Source organism: Heptranchias perlo, unplaced genomic scaffold (genome assembly GCF_035084215.1).
Source record: "Heptranchias perlo isolate sHepPer1 unplaced genomic scaffold, sHepPer1.hap1 HAP1_SCAFFOLD_62, whole genome shotgun sequence".
Classification (NCBI taxonomy): Eukaryota; Metazoa; Chordata; class Chondrichthyes; order Hexanchiformes; family Hexanchidae; genus Heptranchias; species Heptranchias perlo.
In genome coordinates this window covers 4,698,646-4,717,577 of record NW_027139644.1, presented here as the reverse complement: position 1 = coordinate 4,717,577, position 18,932 = coordinate 4,698,646, and the positions used below count along the sequence as shown (strand labels likewise).

The window sequence follows — 18,932 nt, the reverse complement described above, 5'->3', positions numbered from 1 at the left end:
TATAACCATTCCTGGTCTCATGATATGAGTATTTTTGGCCGATTCTCTGTCCCTCCCCTTTAACCGGCCGTGCTCCAGGTTTAAATCCTGTCGGCCCTTTAACGGTTTCCAGCTCGAGCTGAGCGAGCGTCGTCTCCCATTGTGACGTCAGAGGCCCAGCGACAGGGTCACGAGACTCAGTCACCCGGTCCCCCAGTGATAATTCTGGCGGATATCCGGGGCTGGATGGTCCCCAATGGGGCACTGGGTCAATGTACAGACAGGAAGGGCCCAGGGTGGGGCTCAGTCTGGGCTGCAGTGGGAAACTGATAATTGCATTCAGTACTACTGGGTGCCTCTCCCAGTCAGGAATCAGAATCTGGAACAAGCATCCCTGTGTGCCTTGCCTTCAGCTGTCTTGGCCCTAATATCTGGTATTCCCTCCCTGTTCTTCTCCGCTCTCTGTCCTCCATTCAGATGCTCCTTAAAAACGACCTGTTTTCCCAAGCTTTTGGTCACCTGTCCTCACATTTCCTTATTTGGCTCAGTGTCAAATTTTGTCTGATTGCTCCTGTGAAGCACGTTGAGACGATTCACTGCTATAAAGGCGCTATCTGAATGTGAGTTGCTGTCCATGTGCTATGTTAATAAAACTCCACCGTTTACTTCAGCTCAGGCCTGGTCTCCTCATTATTTAAAATTAACAAACTGGTGTTCGTATTTTAAAATACTGAATGAAGTTTCCTGGAAACTACATCCCAACTCCTCCAATCAGCGTCACAGATGTGACCGGTCTGTCTATTGAACCTGGTGGGTCTTAATCGGGGGGGCTGAATATGCAATTTATACAAATTGAGTAGAGCTCAGCTGGGACTCCAAAAAATGGCCGCCCGACATGCAACGTAACATGGCCGCAAGGCAACGTAAAATTACTGCCATGCACCTGTCGCAAAATAAGAACATAAGAACATAAGAAATCGGAGCAGGAGTAGGCCAATCGGCCCCTCGAGCCTGCTCCGCCATTCAATAAGATCATGGCTGATCTGATCCTCACCTCAAATCTAAATTCATTTCCAATTTCCTGCCCGCTCCCCGTAACCCCTAATTCCCTTTACTTCTTGGAAACTGTCTATTTCTGTTTTAAATTTATTTAATGATGTAGCTTCCACAGCTTCCTGGGGCAGCAAATTCCACAGACCCACCACCCTCTGAGTGAAGAAGTTTCTCCTCATCTCAGTTTTGAAAGAGCAGCCCCTTATTCTAAGATTATGCCCCCTAGTTCTAGTTTCACCCATCCTTGGGAACATCCTTACCGCATCCGCCCGATCAAGCCCCTTCACAATCTTATATGTTTCAATAAGATCGCCTCTCATTCTTCTGAACTCCAATGAGTCGAGTCCCAATCTACTCAACCTCTCCTCATATGTCCGCCCCCTCATCCCCGGGATTAACCGAGTGAACCTTCTTGGCCGTTATGAACCAGCCAGCAATATCAGAGAATGTTGTATCATTGAAGCAGGCCATTCGGCCCATCGTGCCTGTGCAGGCTCTTTGACAGAGTTATCCAGTTGGTCCCACTCCTTTCCCCAAACCCAACAATTTGTTCCTTTTCAAGTATTTGTCCAATTTCCTTTTGAAAGTTACTACTGAATCTGCTTCCTCCATCACTTCAGGCAGTAACTTCCAGATCAGAACCACTCGCTGCGTAAAAATAATCCTTCCTCATGTCACGTCTGGCTCTTTTGACAATTATTTTGAATCTGTGTCCTCTGATTACCGACCGCCTGCCACTGGATACAGTTTCTCCATCAAAACACCTCACCTGGCCGGTCTGAAACCTCAAAGTTGTCCCATCTCCCCGAAACAGAAGCATCGTTTTGAAATTATGACAAACCATTGAAGCCCGTAAGGGGTTCACGTTTAAGACGTTAATCTCCTCTCGGCCCCTATTTGTCTCACACTGGGTTAACGTGTTTCTATAACATTGCAGGCCGGGCTACTTCAACCCCAGGTTTTAACCAGGTTAAATCTCAACGGTCACAATCGAACAGGAACATGTTAAACCGAGGCCCCAAAACCAGGGCCCAGAGAGGAAATTAAATCCCAGGGCAATAAACAGACCGAACTCATTTGGGCCCGGTTTGGTGCAAGCTGTAGAGGAGGCCTCGGACGGTTCCCTCTTGAAGAGGCATCGGTCACCCCAAAGGGATCCCAGAGTGGCAGTCTTTATATTTAGACCACCACCACAACAACTACTACCAGAACGACTTTTATTAGTAAGGTGGTCATTTTCGACAAAATGGCTGCAAGTATTATGGCAAATACCGCGCAAAGTGTCCCCAGTGACACAACTGTGACCCCAGAATGTCCCAGTGACCCCACAGTGAAACTAGATTGCACCCAGTGATCCCAGAGTGCACCCAGTCACCCCAGAGTGATCCGAGAGTGGCAGTCTTTATGTTTAGACCAACACAACAACAACTAGTACTGCAACAACAACTGCTATTTGTAATATTTGTGTATTTACCCACGGCCAGCATGACGGCATGCACGGCCGCCATCTTGGGCAAAAATGGCGGAAAGTACGGCCGCAATCCTGGACAAAATGTCGGCAGGTACAGCAGCCATCTTGTAGAAATTGGGGGCAAGTACACAACGATTTTGTACAAAATGGCGGCAAATAACTCGCAGAATGTCCCCAGTGTTCCCACGGTGACCCCAGAATGTCCCAGTTACACCCAAGATATCCCAGACTTCACCCAGTCACTCCAGAGTGATCACTGAGTTCAAACCGGGAACCCAGAGTGCACCCAATCACCCCAGACTGATCCCAGAATGCATTCATGTATCCCATGGTGCACACAGTCACCCCTGAGTGATCGCAAAGCGCATCCCAGGCATCCCAGAATGCACTCTGTCACACCTGAATGGTCCCAGAGTGCACACAGTGATCGCAGACTGCACCCAGTCACCCCTGAGTGATTCCAGAGTGGGAGTTTTTATATTTGGAACACCACCACTTCAAGAACAACTTGTATTTATTATATATATATATATATATACGTGTATTGACTCACGGCCAGCATGGAGGCAAGTACGGCAGCGATCATGGATAAAATAGCTGCAAGTACGGTGGCCATCTTGGGCAAAACGGCAGCAAGTACGGTGGCCATCTTGGACAAAATTGCGGCAAGTAGGGCGGCCATCTTGAAAAAAATGGCGTTAAGTACGGCGGCCATCTTGGACAAAATGGCGGCAAGTACAGCGAACATCTTCTACAAAATGTCGGCAAGAATGGCAGATATCTGGAAAAAGTAGCGGCACGTAGTGTGGTCCTATTCGACAAAATGGAGGCAAGTCCCGTGCAGAATGTCCCAAGTGATCCCACAATGACTGCAGAATGTTCCAGTGACCCCAGAGTGCACCCAGTCACACCAGAGTGATCCCAGAGTGCACCCAGTTACCCCAGAGTGATCCCAGAGTGCACCCAGTTACCCCAGAGTGATCCCAGAGTGCACCCAGTTACCCCAGAGTGATCCTGGAGTGCACCCATTGATCCCAGATTGCACCCAGTCATTCTAACAGTGATCCTATAGTGGCAGTCTTTATATTTAGACCACCACCACAACTACTACTACGACTACTACTACAACTTGTATTTATAAGATATATATCATATAAATATTTGACATATATAAGTGTATTTACACACGGCCAGCATGGAGGCATGTACGGCAGACATCTTGGACAAAATGGCGGCAAGTAGTGCGGACATCTTGGACAAAATGGCGGCAAGTACGGTGGCCAACTTGGACAAAATAGCGGCAAGTACGGCAGCCAACTTGGTCGAATTGGCGGCAAGTACCGCGCAGAGTGCCCCCAGTGATACCACAGTGACCTCAGAATGTCCCAGCGAACCCAGAGTGATCCCAGTGTGCAAGTAAGGATCCCAGAGTGCATACAGACACCACAGAGTGAGCTAGGGGTCCCAGAGTGGCAATCTTTACATTTAGACCGCCAGCACCACCACCACCACCACGACAACAACAACAACAAGTAGATGTAAAATATATGTTTGTGTACTTGCACGCGGCCAGCATGATGGCAAATACGGCAGCCATCTTGGACAAAATGGCAGCAAGTACGACGGCCATCTTGGTCAAAATAGCCACAAGCGCAGAGGCCATCTTGATCAAAAAGGCCGCACATACGGCGGCCATCTTGGACAAAATGGCGCCGAAAGCGGCAGCCATCTTGGAAAAATGGCAGCAAGTACGGCGGACATCTTGGACAAAATAACGGCAAATACCGCAGGCATCATGGACAAAATGGCGGCAGCTACGGCAGCCGCTTTGGACGAAATAGCGGCAAGTTCCTCAATGCTGTTCTACAGGAACAGAAGGATGCCATTCAGCCCCTCGAGCCTGTTACACAGGAACTGGAGCTCAGTCAACCCCTCAAGCCTCTCAGATAGCTTCAGGAGGTACCCATTCAACCCTTCCAGCTTGTAGTAAGGGAACTGAAGGCCATTCAGCCCCTCGAGCCCGTTACACCCGAACTGGAGGAGGCCATTCAGCTCCTTGAGCCTGTTACACAGGAAAAGGAGGAGGACATTCAGCCCCTCGAGCCTGTTCAGTAGGAATAGGAGAAGACCATCGAGCTCCTCGAGCCTCTTCCGCCATTCAATTAGATCATGGCTGATCTGCATCTTAACTCCATCAACCCGCCTTGGTTCATTAATCCATAATCCCCTTGCCTAACAAAAATCTATCAATCTCTGTTTTGAAATTTCGAATTGACCCCCCCCCCCCCCCCCCCCGCCACCCCCGGATCAACAGACTTTTGTGGGAAGAGAGTTCCAGATTTCCACTAACCTTTGTTTGAAGAAGTGCTTCCTGACATCACCCCTGAACGGCCGAGCTCTAATTTTAAGGTTTTGCCCCCTTATTCTGGACTCCCCGATCTGAGGAAGCAGTTTCTCTCTATCTATCCAATAATTTCCTTTAAACATCTTAAACACCTCAATTAGATCACCCCTCAATTTTTTATATTCAGGGGAATACAAGCCCAGTCTATGCAGCCTATCCTCATCGTTTAATCCTTTTAGCCCCGATATCATTCTGGTGAATCTGCGCTGCAGCCCTTCCAAGGCCAATATATCCTTCCTGAGGTTCAGTGTCCAGAACTGAATGCAGTCCTCCAGATGGGCTCCAACCTGAGCTCTGCACAGCTGGAACAGAACTTCCACCCCTTTATATGCCAGTCCTCTTGAAATAAAGACCAACATTCTATCAGCCTTTTAAATTATTTTCATAACTGTCCACTAACTTTTAATGATTTCTGTACTCGGACCCCTAAATCTATCTGCTCCTCCACAGTTCCGAGCTCTTCACAATTTATAAAACTCTCTGATCAACTTTCTTAGATCCGAATTGGATGACATCACATTTCCCCACATTGAACTCCATTTGCCACAGTTTTACCCATTCAATAATCACTTAATGTCCTTGGAATGCTTGGTAGTTTTGTTTGGTTGGAGAATGCTTTATATCAGATTGTTATTTTAAAAAGATATGAACTTATTTTTATTTTGTACAGTTTGAACAAAATCATTATTCCTCGATCAGTAAAATGTCCGTGTTTTTCAGAGAGTGGCGACAGTTCAGAGATATTTGCCTTTCTGCCTACATTAATGAAGTTAAATTTTGCTGATTTAAAATCAGCTGTATTTCTAAGCTTGAGAAAGCAGCTCCTCCGTTAACTGAGGCTTCACTCCCAATGTCTCAGTGTTTCCGCTTGTCCTGATATCACTGTAACATTTGAAGGGCTCCAGGTAATGAACAGTGAAACCCCTTCAGATTATCTCAGCCCACTCGTTCTATCCAGTGCCTAATAGTGCCTGCTCTTCAGAGGGTGACAGATTCACACTACACTAGACCTTGTTTTAGACATTAACTGCAAAACAAATTGATGAAACAGGAAGAGAACAAACAAATAGTAGCAGTGAGACAACAGTTTTACTGTAAAGCTCAACCAGATCCTTATTGGAAAAGAAAATAATAAATATTTCACAAATACTATACGAAATTGTGACCGAACTTTCGAACATCCTGGTTCTTTGTTGTCTTTTTCTCACAAACTATGGAAACTGTCGACTTGATTAACATTCTCAGAGATTCCAAACAGACTCACCAGTTTGAAAAAGACAGGCTGATAAATGGCTTCAAAACAGTGACTGGGAGCCAGTCATTTTAAGCAATGGTCTGTTTAATTCAAAAGAAGCTGCCAATCAAAGCGGTACGAGAAGAAATGACCCCGGAGGTTTGTATCGAAATCAAATGTTTGACTTTGTGAGGTGCAGCCTGCCTTTAAGATATGCAGCCTGCCTTTAAGAGGCGCTAACCACGCAAGAAATATTGCCCACCCCACTGCTGGTGAGAAGCCGCTCAACAGCGCAGACAGGCCTGACTGCTCGCAGGAATCAGGTGAATCACCAGGCAGCACCAATCTCACGGACTGTCTGCATCTCAATGACTGGGTGCAGGTTAATTACGTGTGGGTTAATCGACCCCCGCGCCCGGATTCGGGGTTATCGAATTTAACCCCGTACATATCTTTATATATATATTTACATACAATAGAGCACTGCACAGAACCAGGCCATTCAGCCCCTCTGGGTAAAGAAATTCCCCATAATATCTTACATGACAACAACAACTTTTGGAGTCGAAAATATAATACAATATATAATCTAATAATATATTTATATATATTTAACATCAAATGTACAGCACAGTACAGAGACCATTCGGCCCGACTGCTATTTCTATTTTGCAACAACTACTTCTTGTATATGTAATGCAATATCATATATCTTCACATAAATATTACATAGAATGCAGCACGTTGCAGAAACAGGTCATTCGGCCCATCTGGGTAAAGATTTTCCGCTGAATTCCTTATTTGACAACAACAACAAATTCTTGAATATGTTGCAATATATAATATATAATAGAATTATATATTTATATATATATTGTATTGAATGTACAATACAGCAAAGTATAGCACAGAGGCCATTCGGCCCAACTGCTATATCTATTTTACAACAATATCTTCTTGTATATATATTATTTATCTTTAGATATATATATATATATATAAAGCATGGAAAACAGCCCGGCATAGAAAGAGGCCATTCGGCCCATCTGGGTAAAGAAGTCTCTCCGGGATTCCATGTTTTATAACAACAACATTATATATATTTTTATACTACATAGAATGACATCGAATGTACAGCAGAGAAACAGGGTCCTTTAGGCCCAAGGGGATAAATAAATATCCCACAGTGTTCCAATGGTGACCAAGTGATTCCAAAGTGCAACCAGTGATAGTGCCCCATTGATCCACAGTGTCCCAGTGGTCCTCAGTGCTCCCAGTGATGCCAAAGTACACCCAGTGATCCCACAATGATCGCACAGTGATCAAGTGATCTACAGTGCAACCGGTGATAGTGCCTCATTGATCGACAGTGTCCCCGTGATCCACAGTGCTACCAGTGATCCCACAGTGATCGTAGAGTGGCCCAGTGATCCCACAGTGCACCCAGTGACGGTGCCCCATTGATCCACAATGTCCCAGTGATCCACAGTGCACCCAGTAATCCCACAGTGATGGCACAGTGTCCCAGTTTTCGCACAGTGTCCAGTGATCCCACAGTAATCCAGTGACCCCACGTTCCATCCAGTGATCCCACATTGTCCCAGGGCTCGGTACTAGGTCCATTGCTTTTTGTGGTACATTTTAACGATGTGTTATACTTTAACGATGTGGACTTAGACATAAACATGATTAAGACATTTGCGGATAACATAAAGATCGGCCGTGTGGTTGATAGTGAGGAGGGAAGCTGTAGATTGCAGGAAGATATCAATGGACTGGGCAGATGGGCAGAAAAGTGGCAAATAGAGTTCAATCTGAAGAAGTGCGAGGTTCTGTGTTTGGGGAGAGCAAAGAAGGGAACAGTGTACACAATAAATGGGAGGTTACTGAAAGTAGTCGAAGAAGTTAGGAACCTTGGAGTGCATATCCACAGATCTCTGAAGGTAGCAGGACAGGTAGATAAGGTGGTTAAGAAAGCATATCGAATGCTTTCCTTTATTAGCCGAGGCATAGAATATAAAAGGAGGGATGTCATGCTGGAACTTTATAAAACATTAGTTAGGCCACAGCTTGAACACTGCGCACAGTTCTGGTCACCACCTTACAGGAAGGATGTAATTGCACTTGAGAGGGTGCAGAGAAGATTCACGAGGATGTTGCCAGTGATCCACAGTGCACCAGTGATCTCACAATGATCGCAGAGTGACCCAGTGATCCCACAGTGCACCCAGTGACAATACCCCACTGATTAAAAGTGTCCCAGTGATCCAAAGTGCACCCAGTAATCCCACAGTGATCGCACAGTGTCCCTGTGATCGCACAGTGTCCAGTGATCCCACAGTAATCCAGTGACCCCACAGTGAATCCAGTGTCCAGGCCGGCTGCGAAACGAGCCACCGAGCGTAATACAAAAATAATTTTAGCTATGATGACAGATTGGATAGGCTGGGGTTGTTTTCCTTGGAACAGAGGAGGCTGAGGAGCGATTTCACCAAGGTGTACACAATTATGAGGGGCCTAGATAGTGTGAAATGAAGGATCTAGTTTCCTTAACGGAGGGGTCAATAACCAGGGAGCATAGATTTAAAGTGATTGGTAGAAGGATTAGAGCGGAAATGAGGTTTTTTTTTTCACATGGAGGGTGGTAGGGGTCTGAAACTCATTGCCTGAGAGGGTGGTAGAGGCAGATGCCCTCATCGCATTTAAATAACACCTGGATGTGCACTTGAAGAGTCGTAACCTGCAGGACAACGGACCAAATTCAGGAAAGTGGAATTTGGCTCGGTGGCTCGTTTCTCAGCTGGCGCGGACACGATGGGCCGAATGTCCTCCTTCTTTGCCGTAAATTTTCTATGATTCTACGTTGGCCTTTATTGCAAGGGTGTTGGAGTGCAAGAGTAAGGAACTATTTCAGCAGTTGTTCTGGGCTTTGGTGAGATCAAACTTGCAGTGCTGTGTGCAGTATTTGTCTCCTTATTTCAGGAAGGATAGACTTGCCTTAGAGGCGGTGCAACAAAGGTTCTCTAGATTGATTCCTAGGTTGGGAGCGTTGTCCTGTGAGGAGAGATTGAGTAAAATGGACGTATATTCTCTGGGGTTTTGAAAATGAAAGGTCATCACATTGAAACATATAAGATTCTAAGAAGGCTTGAAAGAGTAGATGCTGAGAAGATGTTTCCCATGGCTGGACAGTCTGGAACCAGGGGGCTTCGTCTTAGGATAAGGGGTCGGCCATTTAAGACTGAGAGGAGGAGGAATTTCTTCACGCAGAGGGTTGTGAATATTTGGAATTCTCTACCCAAGAGGGCTGTGGATACTGAGTGGTTGAATATATTCAAGACGGAGATCGATAGTTTTTTCGACTCTAGGGAATTCAAGGGATTTGGGGATCGGGCAGGAAAGTGGATTTGAGGTCGAAGATCAGCCATGATCTTATTGAATGGCGGAGCAGGCTCGAGGGGCCATATGGCCTACTCTTGCTCCTATTTCTTACGTTCTTTGTTCTTTTGTTCTTTTGTTTGACGGGAGTGTTTAGTGACAGTGTGAGTACTTTCGGTTTTCGTTCAACGCGTGACGCCCACATGCGCCGGGCCACCCGATAACATCACTCTTAGTTTCTGCTCCGTTCCAATGACTTCGCTCTCACTCGTTCTCGTTGAATGAAATGCACTCTCAGTAAACCAACCTTACAGCTCACATTATGTAAAATAGTCAATGTTGTCGATTGATCAAATTCAGCCTCGGAGAAATGGTTATAGCTCCCCGCATGATCTTGCAGTGCCCGTTCATGGGGCCACATATTTGAAGGGGCCCACATGTCAATTGCCGGGTTGACCTGGCTTGGAGTGTTTTCAGAGTCAAAGCGAGGTGGGAGGCTGCTCATTGTGGAAGCCTCACTCCCCCAGCAGACGGGAGTTTGGTGGGAGTTTTTACAGATCATACTGATAACATTCGACAAGATTCCACATGAAGGACTGTTAAATGAGGGCACATGGAATGGAAGGCAACCTATTGGCTTGAATGGGGAATTGATTAGTGGGTAGGAGAAAGAGAATAGGAATAATTGATATGTACTCAAATTGTCAGGATGTGACTGGTGGTTTCCCCCAGTGATCTGTACTGGGACCATAGCTTTTCACTATATTTATAAATGACTTGGATGAAGGAATAGCTGCATATCTAAGTTTGCCGATGACACTAAGTTACGTGGCACAGTAAATAGTGTAGATGGGAGCAGAAAGTTGCAAAGGGAAGTAGATAGATTAAGTGAGTGGCAAAACTGTGGCAGATAGAGTTCAATGTGGGAAAGTGTGAGGTCATCCCCTTTGGACCTAAGAAAGACAGGTCAGAGAATGTTTCTAAATGGTGAGAATCTCGGATCTGTGGATGAGCAGGGCGATTTAGGGTCCAAGTACAGAAATCACTAAAAGCGAGTGAACAGGTACAAAAATAATTTAAAAGGCTAATGGAACATCGGCCTTTATCTCGAGAGGGCTGGAATGCAAATCGGCAGAAGTTTCGTTACAGCTGTACACAGCTCTGGTTAAACACCATCTGGAGTATTGTGTTCAGTTCTGGGCACCGCACCTCAGGAAGTATATATTTGTCTTGCAGGGGGTGCAGCACAGATTCACCAGAATGATAGCGGGACTAACATTTTTAAATTATAAGGACAGGTTGTATGGACTAGTCTTATATTCTCTTGAGCACAGAAGATTAAGGCGTGATCTAACTGAGGTGTTTAAGATGATTAAATGATTTAATTAGGAGAGCCTAAGGGGCCCTCTTTAACAGGGGCCATGACTTTAAAATTAGAGCTTAGGCGGTCAGGGGTGATGTCAGGCAACACTTCTTCACACAAAGGTTAGTGGGAATCTGGGTCTCTCTCCCCCCCCCCCCCCGAAAAAGCAGTTGAGGCTGGGGGTCAATTGATAATTTCAACACTGAGACTGATAAATTTTTGTTAGGCAAGGGTATTAAAGGGTCTGGAACCAAGGCAGGTAGACAGAGTTAAGATACAGATCAACCATGATCAATAACAACAACAACTTCCATTTATATAGCGCCTTAAACATAGTAAAACGCCCCAAGGTGCTTCACAGGAGCGATTATCAAACAATATTTGACACCGAGATACATATGGAGATATTAGGACAGGTGACCAAAAGCTTGTTCAAAGAGGTAGATTCTAAGGAGCGTTTTAAAGGAGGAGAGAGAGGGAGAGAGGCGGAGAAGTTAAGGGAGGGAATTCCTGAGATTGGGGCCTAGGCAGCTAAAGGCACGTCCCAACCAATGGTGGAGTGATTAAAACCAGGGATGCACAAGAGTCCAGAATTGGAGGAGCGCCGAGATCTCGGAAGGTTGTAGCGCTGGAGGAGGTTACAGAGATAGGGAGGGGCGAGGCCATGGAGGCATTTGAAAACAAAGATGAGAATTTTAAAATCAAGGCGTTCTCCGACCGGGAGCCAATGTCGGTCAGCGAGCACAGGGGTGCTGGGTAAAAGGGATTAGTTGCGAGTTAGGATATGGGCAGCAGGGTATTGGATGAGGTCAAGTATATGGGAGGTGGAATATGGGAGACCGGCCAGGAGAGCATTGGAATAGTCAAATCTAGAGGTAACAAGGGCATGGATGGGGCTTTAAGCAGCTGATGAGCTGAGGCAGGAGCAGAGACGAGCGATGTTACGGAGATGGAAACAGGCGGCCTTGTTGATGGAGCAGAAATGTGGTCATTAACTCATCTCAGGGTACAATAGGATGCCAAGTTTGTGAACAGCCTGGTTCATCCTCAGACAGTGGCCAGGGAGAGGAATGGACTCGGTGGCTAGGGAATGGAGTTTGCAGCGGGGACCAAAGACAATGGCTTCGGTCTTCCCAATATTTAGTTGGAGAAAATTTTTGCTCATCCATTACTGGATGTCGGACAAGCAAAGTGACAAATGAGAGACAGTGGAGGGGTCGAGCGGTTTTGTTGTGAGGTAGAGCTGAGTGTCGTCAGTGTACGTGTGGAATTTGACGTTGAGTTTTCGGATGATGTCGCCGAGGGGCAGCATGTAGATGAGGAATAAAAGGGAGCCAAAGATAGATCCTTGGGGGACACCAGATGTAACGATGCGGTAGAAGGAAGAGAAGCCATTGCAGGTTATTCAATGGTTACCATTGCATAGATCAGAATAGACCCAGGCGAGTGCAGTCCCACCCTGCTGGACAACGGAGGTCAGGCCTTGGAGGAGGATGGTGTGGTCAACCGTGTCAAAGGCTGCAGACAGTTCGAGAAGGATGAGGAGGGATAGTTTTCCATGGTCACAGTCACATGGAATGTAATTTGTGACTTTTATAAGGGCCATTTCAATACTGAGGCAGGAGCGGAAACCTGATTGGAGGGATTCAAAAATGGAGTTGTGGGAAAGATGGGCACGGATTTGGGAGGCCACAACACTTTCAAGGAATTTGGAGAAGAAAGGGAGGTTGGAGATGGAAGCGATAGTTTGCAAGGACAGAGGGGTCAAGGGTGAGAAGGGTGCAATGATGGAAGATTTGATGGGGAGGGGGACAGTACCTGAGGAGAGGGAACCGTTAACAATATCATCAAACATAGGGCCCGGAAGGGAAGTTGGGTGGTCAGCAGTTTAGCGGGACTAGGGTCGAGGGAACAGGAGGTGGGTCTCATGGTCAAGATGAACTCGGAGAGGGCCTGAAGGGAGACAGGAGAGAAACAAGAGAAATATGTGAGTACAGGGCTAGAGCAGGGGGGAGCCGTAGGGGAAGTTTGGCTTGGTGGGCTAGGGGAAGGGAGGCAGCTGAACGGATGGTCTCAATCTTAGTGACAAAGTATTCCATGAGCTCCTTGCACTTTCGGTTAGAGGTGGGGGTGGAGGGGGCAGGGGAGAGGGCTTTAGGAAGATGGTTTTAGTGGGGAAGAGAAGCCGGGGGTTATCTTTGCATTCCAGAATGGTCCTGGAATAGTGAGCAGTTTTGGCAGAGGAGAGCAGGACCCGATAGTGCCCGAAAGAAGGCCCAAAAGAAGGTGGTATTAGGAAAGATGACAACAGCTTGAAGCAAGAGATGGGTTTCATGGAAGGTCTGAAAGAAGGAAAGAACTTGCCTTTTTATGGCGCCTTTCAAGGCCTCAGGACATCCCAAAACAGTCAATGAAGAACATTGTTTAGTGCAGTCACTATAGTAATGCAGGAAACGTGTCAGCCAATTTGCACACAGCAAGATCCCACACATTTAATTGAGATAAGTGACCAGATAATCGGTCTCAGTATTGTTGGTTGAGGGATAATTATTGGCCACGACACCGGGGAGAGCTCCCCTACACTTTTTTTAATATTGTCGGGGAATCTTTCACATCTACCTGAGAGAGCCGATGAGCTCTCGCTTTAATGTGTTCTACAAAAGTTGGCACATCCGACATTGTTGCGCTCCCTCATTACTGCCGCTCCGAAAGAGCAGCACTCCCTCAGTATTGCCACTCCTACACCACTGTGCTACCTCAATACTGACCCTCCGACAGTACTGCACTGCCACAGAACTGACCAAAGTACCAAGTTTGCTGATAAAAGAAAGCTAGGTGTGAAAGTAAGCTTTGAGGAGAACACAAAGAGTCTGCAAATGGATATCGACAGATTAAGTGAGTGGGCATGAAGGTGGCAGATGGAGTATAATGTGGGGAAATGTGAGATTATTCACTTTGGTAGAAAGATTAGAAAAACGGAATATGTTTTAAATGGTGAGAAACTATTAAATATTAGTGCTCAAAAGCATTTGGGTTGTCCTTGTGGATGAAATACAGAAAGCTAACATGCAGGTACAGCAAGCAATTAGGAAGGCAAATGGTATGTTTGCCTTTATTGCAAGGCTGTAGGAGTTCAAGTGTAAGAAACTCTTGCTGTAATTATACAGGGCTTGTGAGACCACATTTGGAGTACTGTGTGCAGTATTGGTCTCCTTACGTATGGTAAGCTATACTTGCCTTAGAGGCGGTGCAACAAAGGTTCTCCAGATTGATTCCTGGGATGAGAGGGTTGTCTTATGAGGAGAGATTGAGTAGAATGGGCCTATACTCTCTGGACTTTTGAAAATGATAGGTGATCTCATTGAAACATATAAGATTCTGAGAAGGCTTAAAAGAATAGATGCTGAGAAGATGTTTCCCATGGGTGGATAGTCTGGATCTAGGGGCATCGTCTCCGGATAAAACGTCGGCAATTTCGGAGTTTGATGAGGAGGAATTTCTTCAACAGAGGGTTGTGAATCTTTGGAATTCTCTACCTCAGAGGGCTGTGAATGCTGATTCATTGAATATATTCAAGGCTGAGATCGATAGATTTTTGTCTCTAGGGGAATCAATGGATATGGGGATTGGGCAGGAAAGTGGAGTTGAGGTCGAAGATCAGCCATGATCTGATAGAATGGCGGAGCAGGAGCGAGGGGCCGTATGGCCTAAACCTGCTCTTTAGTATGATGGGAGTGATTAGCGACAGTGTGGGTGCTTCTGGTTTTCTTTCGACGCGTGATGTCCACATGCACCGGGCCACCCGATGTTAAACAGCTCCGTTAGTGACACTGCTTCCCATGACGTCACTCTCACCCGTTCTCGTTGAACGAAATGCGCTCTCACTAAACCAACCTCACAGCTCACATTATGTAACATTGTCAATGCTGTAGATTTATCAAATTCAGCCTCAGAGAAATGGTTATTGTACCCCGCATGATCTTGCAGTGCCCGTTCATGGGGCCACATATTTGAAGGGGCCCACAAGTCAATTGCTGGGTGGATCTCGCTTGGCGTGTTTTCAGAGTCAAAGCGAGGTGGGAGGCTGCTCAATGTGAAGGCCTCACTCCCCCAGCAGACGGGAGTTTGGTGGGAGTTTTTACAGATCATGCTGATAACATTCGACAAGGTTCCACATAAGTGACTGTTAGATGAGAGCACATGGAATTGGAGGCAACCTTTTGGGTTGAATGGGGAATTAATTAGTAGGTAGGAGAGAGACTAGGAATAATGGATATATACTCAAATTGGCAGGATGTGACTAGTGGTGTCCCCCAGTGATCTTTACTGGGGCCATGGCTTTTCACTATATTTATAAATGACTTGGGTGAAGGAATAGCTGAACATTAAAGTTTGCTGATGACACTAAGTTAGGTGACACAGTAAATAGTGTAGATGGGAGCAGAAAGTTGCAAAACTGTGGAGACAGAGTTCAATGTGGGAAAGTGTGAGGTCATCGACTTTAGGCCGAAGAAAGTTCTAAGAATGTTCTGAATGATGAGAAGCTCGGAACTGTTCATGAGCAGGGAGATTTAGGGTCCAAGTACAGAAATCACTAAAAGCTAGTGGACAGGTACAAAATTTAATTTAAAAGGCAAATGGAATATCGGCCTTTATCTCGGGAATTGTAATGCAAAGGGGTAGAAGTTATGTTACAGCTGTACAGAGCTCTGGTTAAACACCATCTGGAGACATTGTGTTCAGTTCTGGGTACCGCACCTCAGGAAGGATATATTCGTCTTGGAGGGGGTGCAGCACAGATTCACCAGAATGATACCGGGACTAGAAGAGTTAAATTATAAGGACCGGTTGCATAGTCCAGTCTTGTGTTCCCTTGAGTATAGAAGATCTACTTAAGGTGTTTAAGATGATTAAAGGATTTGATTGGGGCAGATAGAGAGCCCAGAACAAGGGGTCATGACCTTAAAATTAGAGCTCAGGTGTTCAGGGATGATGTCAGGAAGCACTTCTTCACAGAAAGGGTAGTGGGAATCTGGGACTCACTCCGCCCTAAAAAGCTGTTGAGGCTGGGGGTCAATTGATAATTTCAACACTGAGACTGATAGATTTTTGTTAGGCAAGAGTATTAAAGGGTCTGGAACCAAAGCAGGTAGATAGAATTAAGATACAGATCAACCATGATCAATAACAACAACAACTTCCATTTATATCGCGCCTTTAACATAGTAAAACATCCCAAGGTGCTTCACAGGAGCGATTATCAAACAACATTTGACACCGAGCCACATAAAGAGATATTAGGCCAGGTGACCAAAAGCTTGTTCAAAGAGGTAGATTCTAAGGAGTGTCTTAAAGGAGGAGAGAGAGGTAGACAGGCGGAGAAGTTTAGAGAGGGAATTCCAGAGCTTGGGGCCGAGGCAGCTGAAGGCACGCCCTCCAATGGTGGAGTGATTAAAATTGGGGATGCAAAAGAGGCCAGAAGTGGAGGAGCACAGAGATCTAAGGGCGTTGTCGGGCTGGAGGAAGATACAGAGATGGTGGGGGCGGCGAGGCCATGAAGGGATTTGAAAACAAGTACGAGAATTTTAATATCGAGGCGTTACTGGACCAGGAGCCAATATAGGTCAGCGAGCACAGGGGGTGAGGGGAGAACACGACGTGGTGCGATTTAGGATACGGGCAGCAGAGTTTGGATGAGGACAAGTTTATGTGGAGCGGAAGATAGGAGGCCAGCCAGGAGAGCATGGAATAGTCAAGTCTAGAGTTAACAAAGGCATGGATGAGTGTTTTAGCAGCAGATGATCTGAGGCAGGGGCGGAGACACGCGACGAAATGGAGGTGGAAACAGCCGGTCTTGGTGATGGAGCAGAATGTGGTCAGAAATTCATCTCAGGTCGCCAAGGATGTGAACAGTCTGGTTCATCCTCAGACAATGGCCAGGGAAAGGGATGGAGTCGGTCGTTCGGGAATGGAGTTTGCACCAAAGACAATGGCTTTGGTATTCCCAATATGTAGTTGGAGGAATTTTTTTGCTCATCCATTACTGGATGTCGGTCAAGCAATGTGGCAAATGAGCGACACTGGAGGGGTCGAGGAGGTGGTTGTGAGGTGGGGCTGAGTGTCGTCAGTGTACATGTGGAATCTGAAATTGTATTTTCGGATGATGTCGCCAAGCGGCAGCATGTAGATGAGAAATTGGAGGGGTCAAGCATAGATCATTGGGGGACTTCAGAGGTAACGGTGCAGGAGCGGGAAGAGAAGCCATTGCAGGTGATTCTCTGGCGATGACTGGATAGATAAGAATGGAATCAGGCGAGCGCAGTCCCACCCAGCTGGACGACGGAGGAGAGGTGTTGGAGGAGGATGGTGAGGTCAACCGTGTCAAAGGTTGCAGACAGGTCGAGAAGGATGAGGAGGGATAGTTTACCATCGTCACAGGCACATAGGATGTTATTTGCGACTTTTATTAGGGCCGGTTCAGTACTGTGGAAGGGGCGGAAACCTGATTGGAGCTATTCAAACATGGAGTTGTGGGAAAGATAGCCACGGATTTGGGAGGCTACAACACGTTCAAGGAATTTGGAGGGGAAAGGGAGGTTGGAGATGGGGCGGTAGCTTGTGAGGACAGAGGCGTCAAGGGTGGGTTTTTTGAGGAGGGTGTTGATGACCGCAGATTTGAAGGGGAAGAGGACAGTACCTGAGGAGAGCGAACCGTTAAAAATATCAGCTAGCACGGGGGCCAGGAAGGGAAGTTGGGTGGTCAGCAGTTTATTGCGAATAGATCGAGTGAGCAGGAAGTGGGTATCATGGTCAAGATGAGCTCCGAGAGGGTATGAGGGGAGACAGGAGATAGACAAGAGAAAGATGTGAGGACAGGACAAGGGCAGGGGGGAGCCGTAGGGGAAGTTTGGCTTGGTGGGCTAGGGGAAGGGAGGCAGCTGAACGGATGGTCTCAATCTTAGTGACAAAGAATTCCATGAGCGACTCGCATTTTTCGTTGGAGGTGAGGGTGGAGGGGGCAGGGATGAGGGGTTTAAGAAGATGGTTTGTAGTGGAGAAGAGAAGCCGGGGGTTATCTTTGCATTCCAGGATGATCCTGGAAAAGTGAGCAGTTTTGGCAGAAGAGAGCAGGACGCGATAGTGCCCGAAAGAAGGCCCAAAAGAAGGAGATATTAGGAGGAATGATAAAAGCTTGGAGCAAGAGATGGGTTTCATGGTCGTCTGAAAGAAGGAAACAACTTGCCATTATATAGCGCCTTTCAAGGCCTCTGGACGTCCCAAAATAGTCAATGAAGAACATTGTGAAGTGTAGTCACGGTGGGAATGTAGGAAACGCGGCAGTCAATTTGCACACAGCAAGATCCCACACACTTCACTGAGATAAATGACCAGAAAATCTGTTTCAGTAATGTTGGTTGAGGGAAAGTTATTTGCTAGGACACCGGGGAGAACTCCCCTGCACTATTTTGAATATTTCCGGGGGAACTTTTACACCCACCTGAGAGGGCAGATGTGCCCTCGGTTTAATGTGTCTGAAAAAAGTTGGCACCTCCGACATTGATGCGCTCCCTCTGTATTGAACCTCCGACAGCACTGCGTTCCTTCAGTAGTGACCCCGCGACTGCACTGCGCTGCCTCAGTATTGACTATTCGACAGCACTGCGTTCCTTCAGGAGCGACCCTCCGACAGCACTGCGCTCCTTCAGTAGTTACCCTCCGACAGCACTGCGCTGCCTCAGTAGTGAGCCTCCGACAGTACTGTGCGGCCTCAGTATTGACCATTCGACAGCACTGCGCTCCTTCAGTAGTGACCCTCCGACAGCACTGTGCTCCCTCAGTACTGACCATCCGACAGCACAGTGCTCCCTCAGTACTGACCATCCGACAGCACCCTGCTCCCTCAGAACTGACCATCCGACAGCACTGTGCTCCCTCAGTACTGACCATCCGAAAGCACAATGCTCCGTCAGCACAGACCATCCGACGGCACTGTGCTCCCTCAGTACTGACCATCCGACAGCACAGTGCTCCTTCAGTACTGACCATGGTA

At 46.7% G+C, this 18,932-nt stretch overlaps 1 pseudogene; it reads left to right on the top strand.

Moving 5' to 3' along the window:
* The window catches only part of LOC137317445 (zinc finger protein 271-like), a 433,617-nt pseudogene that overhangs the window by 142,088 nt on the left and 272,597 nt on the right, over positions 1 to 18,932 (top strand).